Source organism: Rattus norvegicus, chromosome 5 (assembly GCF_036323735.1).
Source record: "Rattus norvegicus strain BN/NHsdMcwi chromosome 5, GRCr8, whole genome shotgun sequence".
Classification (NCBI taxonomy): Eukaryota; Metazoa; Chordata; class Mammalia; order Rodentia; family Muridae; genus Rattus; species Rattus norvegicus.
The window spans coordinates 10,979,434-10,985,975 of NC_086023.1; the positions used below are offsets into that span (position 1 = coordinate 10,979,434).

General features: G+C 45.1%; 1 non-coding gene across 1 annotated transcript; it reads left to right on the top strand.

Annotated features, from left to right (window-relative positions):
- The first annotated feature begins 6,157 nt into the window (after positions 1 to 6,157).
- On the top strand, positions 6,158 to 6,261 carry LOC120103198 (U6 spliceosomal RNA). The gene has a single exon (XR_005505292.1). It is a non-coding gene; the product is annotated as a U6 spliceosomal RNA (small nuclear RNA).
- The last annotated feature ends 281 nt before the right edge of the window (positions 6,262 to 6,542 follow it).

A 6,542-nucleotide genomic window follows, 5' to 3' on the forward strand; every position in this document is an offset into this window, starting at 1 on the left:
ACCAATGCTTATCTTACCCCTCCTGTTTAAGTAGAAATGTCAGGCATATATTCCTGACCACTGTCAGCTCATAGAGGGATGCATATCACCTCACCAGGGAGCCTACCCCATGGTGGAAGAGTTCTAACTGACAGATGACCTCTGTGGTAGTCAGATTTCAACAATTATGGCAAGCACATGAAGTACTCAATTTAAAAAGAGAGAGGGGGTGAGGCTGTAGATGCTTGTGGAAGTGTGCACTCTTGCTTGTGGAGGTCCCTAGAAGCCAGAAGAGAGCATCAACTCCTGGAACTGGAGTTACAGGTGGTTGTTAGCCTTTCTACATGGGTTATGGTCTTCTGCAAACGAAAACAACATATTCACTGACCCATCTCTCTAGTCTCCAACCATCCAAATACACACACACACACACACACACACACACACACACACACACACACACACACACACGTCCCTTAAGCAGATTTAAAGGCTAGCTACTGGACATCTATTTTGGAATGGAAGCAGGACTAAGAATTTAAATGTACTCCCCAGCTCTGGATCCCATAACCCTCACACGCATTAAAATCATTTGTTTAAGAGAGACCTGGATTCAGAGAACAAAATTAATTCATGCTCAAAGCTTTAAAAGGGCTTTTTAAAAAGCTGTCCCTGCTCAGCGTGATGCTTTCTGGTCATGTAATTTAGAAATAATATTTGTGGAAGAGCCTGATGCAGCACACGGCTGTTCCCAATTTCTTATCTTTCTCCTCGTTTGACCCTTTACCCTTCATGCCTCACTTCTTCCTAACTCTTCCTATGTGAATTTTGCAGTGGAGTATTGTCGAGTTGTACCCACACCAAAGCTCAAGCAGAACTGGTAGGGGCCGCTTCCAACTGAACTCCCCTTGGATCTATGTACTCTGTGTGGTTTTGGTCTCTTGAGAAAGGATAGTTTTAAAAGATTTATTTTGTTCTAAATTATTTGCACATATGTGTGCATGTGTGCATGAGCACAGGTGTCCATGCAGGGTAGAAGAGGGTGCTGGATCCTCTGTAGCTATAGTTAGCTCCTGGCATGGGTACTGGAAACAGAGGTTGGAAATTCTCTGTAAGAGCAGCCAGTGCCCTTAACCATGACCCATCTCCCAAGCCCTTCAGGGTCTATGGGGACAATTCAGAGGCACACTGTACCAAGCTACTGGCACTTCCAGACCCTTCTCCCAAACTCTGTGGTGCACAGTGTAATACTAACGTCAGTGCTCATTTTGAGAGAAAGCTTCAGTCTGTGGCCTCAGTGGACTTCAAACTGGCAATCCCAGGATCTCTGCCTTCAGAGTAATGGGATTTGAGGTGAGCGTCAATTGGCCTTCATGTACTTAAAAACAAAAATATAGCCTGTGAAGAGGCTGGTCTTTTAGGAATGCTATTTTCTAGGTTTTGCATATATTGGACATCAGGAATCCTTAGTATAGTTTTACCAATTAAAAGCTTGCTAAGCATGAGACATGGTTAGCTCTCCTAAGGCAGAAGGGTCTGTCTTAGCATTCCTTTCCATTTCTCTCTCTGTCTCTCTGTCTCTGTCTCTCTGTCTCTGTCTCTCTGTCTCTGTCTCTGTCTCTGTCTGTCTCTGTCTGTCTCTCTGTCTCTGTCTCTGTCTCTGTCTCTCTCTCTCTCCCTCCCCACCTTGTCCCATCTCTGTGTGTGGTGTTGGGGATTGAATTGAGAGCATTGCCCATGTTCAGCAAACTCTACTCACTGAGTGACACCTACAGCTTTCTGGGAGATTTCCCAATCCTTCTGCTGACCTTGGAGGATGGTACTATTAATTGTTCGGATGGATAATGGAGAGGAGGTGGCTTTGGGCTAGGCACAGGGACCAACCCCTCAGACCATGTTTCTAGGAAAGCTTTCCTGTCTGTGACTCAGTTTCCCCTACAGCCACTGAACGCCCTTTGTTGAATTGTCACTATCCCCGGGTACTTTGTGAGTGAATACATTTAACTCTGGACATCATGTCTCCTGCTCAAGAGTTTCCAGTTCCTTGACGATGGACTTGTATAAGGCACATGGGCTCAGACACATGGGATCAGAACACTCTTTGAACTTGAATGTTCTCTCTGGTGACTCCTTCAATGCCAGACCCACGGCCGTCCTTAATGAATTTGCCGTGGTGGCTGATTCGTGGTGTCTGGGAAATTGTAGGGATGCCACGGCCCAGTCTTTTATGTAAGATGGTTTACTATTGCATCTGACCTTCGTACATTATTCTCCCCCACACGCTCCTCCCCTGAGACAGGCTTTCCCTCTGTAATTCTACCTTAGTCCCCTAAATACTGAGATTAGAACGAGTGCTACCATGTTCAGCTCTCTATAGTTTACATTTCTTCTTTTTCTTTTCTTTTTTCTTTTTTTTTTTGACTGATTCTCCCTGTGTAGCCCTGAGTAGTCTTGAATTTGATTTATACACCAGATTGGCCTCAAACTCATAGACATCAACCTGTCTGTTTCTGTCTCTCAAGGTCTGGGATTGAAGGCTTGCAGTCCCGCACCCAGCCAGATTCATAACTTTTGATTTTTAATTTAATTTAATTTAATTTGTGATCCTTTTTTTTTGACCAGCTGTGTGAACACCGGGCTGGGAGCATCCTTCAGAGCCCAGTGGAGGCATCAGTGGGCACCAACCCGAGGACAGCGATTCCCCCTCATCTGAATCTATCTGCAGCCAACAGTTCAGTACTGAGCAGTTGGCCTCCCAGGGTCTATTGCAGGCGTCCTGGGCTGCTCTGAGTTAGTAACAGCAACTGTTGCATGGTTTTGCCTTTTGATTGCTTCTTAGTTTCCCTTTCTATTACGAAACATATACTCGAGGGTAATAAAGGAGTTTTAAAAGATTTTCCAGGTATACTGACACCGTGCCAGACACCAATGTATCAATGATTTGTGTGAACTAGAAACACTTGGTTTACAGAAAACCTGGACGACATGTCTAAACTGTTTAAACGGAACATAAACTGTTTAGAGAGCAGAACCATGTGCTTGGCAGTTTGAGGACTCTGGAGCTGGGCCCAGTTCTGACTGGAGAGGTCATCAAGGTACCGGAAGCCAAGATGACATTGGGGAGTTTTTATGGACAGCATCTGTAAACCACAACACTGTACATGGACAAAGCCAATAGCAGACACACAAAGTAGTGTCTCAGTGTCAGTCTGAAACAAGGGAAACAGAACATGACTGGCCATGGGATTACCGTCTAATAGCACTCTGTTAAGTAAAAGAAAATGAATTGAGTACTCCCATCATCAGATTTATGCATTGTAAGTGAAATCTTTCTAAGTTGGGACCATCTGGGCACGTGTGTCACTCTTAGTCCTTTGGCTTGAACATAGGGTCTCGGGCCAGTCACACATGCACAATTGTTTTGATGACAGACCCTCCAGGAGTGGTTGCATGTGAGACATATTCTTCATTATGGAGATACATGCTAGCCATGCGACTATAATGTCTCCTCATAAATATGAGATGGAGAATATTTATAAATCGGACACAGTGAGTGGTTAATAGCAATAGAATAATCAGAACGCCATGTTAGAATAAAGTTGTTTGTAGCCTTTTGTTTGCTTGCTTGTTTGAGACAGGGTTTCCCCATGTAGTCCAGGCTAGCCCTGAACTTTTGATTCCCGTTTGCTGGAATTAAAGCTGCGCATCATTGTGTTCATTTATCTAAAACATATAAATTGTTTATCTTTTTAATTTTCTAGTTAACATTTTTGGATCAAGGTTGATTGAAGTAGCCAGGTGTGGTGGCGTAAGCCTTTAATCCAGCACTCAGGGGGCAAAAGCAGGTGGATCTCTGGGTTCATGGCCAGCCTGGTCTACAGAGTGGGTTTCAGGACAGTCAGGTTACATAAAGAGACCCAGTCCTGAAGTACAAAGATCGATGGAGAGTTACTGGCAGTAAAACCTCAGGTAAGGGCCACAGGCGATCACAAACCGGCTTCCACATGATGTCTAGTAACATCGTCTGTTTAAACTGACCCCTGAAGTATGCATCTTACTGCTCCCCCAAATCTCTCCCTTTGAGGTATTCCTTGCACAGTTGGGGGTGGGGTGGGTAGTGTGCCAGTGAATGACAAAATGCTGGTGCTTCTCCCCGCAGTGTTGGGCTGGCACTATCTGCTGGCCTGGATCTCTGCTTGGGTGCTGTGCTAGAAGTGGGGGCTTGGATTGTTGTTGTTGTTGTTGCGATGACTAAACACTGACCAGAACCAGCTTGGGGTGGGGGCTGCGGGGAGAAGGTCTATTTGACTTGCAGGCTCCATTCTGTCAGGGCAGGAACCTGAGGGCAAGGCCTGAAGCTGAGGCCACAGAAGACTCTCAGTGGCTTGCTTCCCCTGGGGTGCTTTGCAACCTTTCTTGTACAGCTTAGTCCCGCCTACTTAGGGACAGCATTGCCCGAGGTGGGCTGGACCCTCTTCCATCAATTACCAAAGAAGAAAACCCCCCTCAGACAAGTCCACAGGCTATTCTGATTGGTGGCAATTCCTCAAATGTGGTCCTCTCTTGACAACCAGGATCAGGCATCACAGATGGAGTTTGGAGCGGTCTAACCAGGTCTGCTCTAACAGCATTTGAGGAAACAGAGTGATAACTCACTTTGGCTGCAGAGAGCCCTTTTATTTTAATCAACCTCGACCTCAGAGTAACCTCTATTTCTGTCCTTGTAGTCTTTTGAAAGGCTCTATGTTAGCTCAGGGTACCCTAACAAAGGACCACAGGCCAGGTACTTCTAAGTTCAAGACCAAGGTCTTGCAGGGTTTGGTTTCTGAGGAGGATCCACTTCATAGCTTATAGAATACTGGAGAGAAGGAAAGGGAGAGAGACGTTAGAGGAGGCGGGAAGAAAGCGAGAATGCTCTGGGGTTTTTCTGAGTAAGGCTGCTGCCGTAGTTGGCTTTAGCGGTTAACTTTGCACAACCTAGAGTCACATGAGAACAGGGAGGAGTTCTCATATTAGACTCCAGGCATGTCTGTGTGGAACTGTCTAGTTAACTGATGAAAGAGGGCCCAGCCCACTGTTTGGTGGGCTGCGTAGGGAGCTAGGCCCCTGAAAGAGAGCCAGCAAGCAGAGCTCCTCCGTGGTTTCTGCTTTAATTCTTGCCTTGGCTCCCGCCAATGTTGATCTGTGATCTGGAAGTATAAGTGAAAACCACTTTTTCTTCTCCAGAGTTGCTATTGATCAGAAAGAAGAAGACAGGAAAGGTGTTAATCTCATCATGGGCTCTGCCCCTATGGCCTGTCTCAAACCCGATTACCCTCAAAGGCCTTATCTTTAAATACTACTGGGGCTGAACAGCAAAGAGTCAATAGTGAAACATTCGGTCCACACTCAACTCCTCACAATTGGTTTGATATCAATAAACTTCTAAGGCAACTTGAGAAGCTTCACGTCTAATTATGTGTCACGATTTGCATATGGGAATGATTCTTAGAAAGAAGCTTTGTCTGCACTGCAAAGATGTATCGACTTAATGAGAATTTCAGAACTGTGTTGGAATGTTGGAAGTCCAGAGCTAATTACCTTCTCTTTGTCCAGTTCTAGCCTGCTGGAGCAGCCATTGTTGGCCCACCTCTGCGTCTGAACTAACATCTTGTGGCTACCAGATGAAAGCCTTTTGGAATGTGCTAACTTAGCAGATCATTAGTTTCCACCAAGCTGAAAGCTAAGAATGTCATCAGATGGCATCTTGGGCCTGTAGAAAAGCCTCCCCATCTTTCTGTCCCTGTGCCTGTGATGTCCCCACTAGTGTATTTTAAATGTGACTTAACTCAAGACTTTGTTGTTCTGTAAAACTATAAAACTTTATGAAATTGCTTCCACATTGGAACATGGAATTAGGGGTAACTTAAACCTGTATTTTCAGGCTACGGTCATACAACATGGCCCCAGAATAAAGTAGTTCATGTTTTCCTTAAGAATGAGAGATGTGGATCTTGTATCTACACATATATAACATGACTTATGTCTTAGGAATATTAATAACATATGCATTGTCACACAAAACTGACATTCTATTTCAGGAGAAATTCACGGCAGGAGCAATTTCCCAGTTACCCTGTGATGATACTTGACGTTCTTTCAGAGTATTTATGTGGATAAGTTGAAAGAAAGAATTAGTGCTCGCTTCATCAGCCATGTACTAACATCAGAACGATACAGAGAAGCTTAGCATGCCCCCTGCGCAAGGAAGACACGCAAGTTCATGAAGCGTTCCATATTTTTAGGAAGTGCATACTGACAGGAACCAGATATAGATCTCTCCTGAGAGACACAGAGGCGAATGCCAGCAGCAAACCACTGAACTGAGAACGGGACCCCCGTTGAAGGAATCAGAGAAAGAACTGGAAGAGCTTGAAGGGGCTCGAGATCCTATATGAACAACAATGCCAAGCAACTAGAGCTTCCAGGGACTAAGCCACTACCCAAAGACTATACATGGACTGACCCTGGACTCTGACCTCATAGGTAGCAATGAATAGCCTAGTAAGAGCACCAGTGGAAGG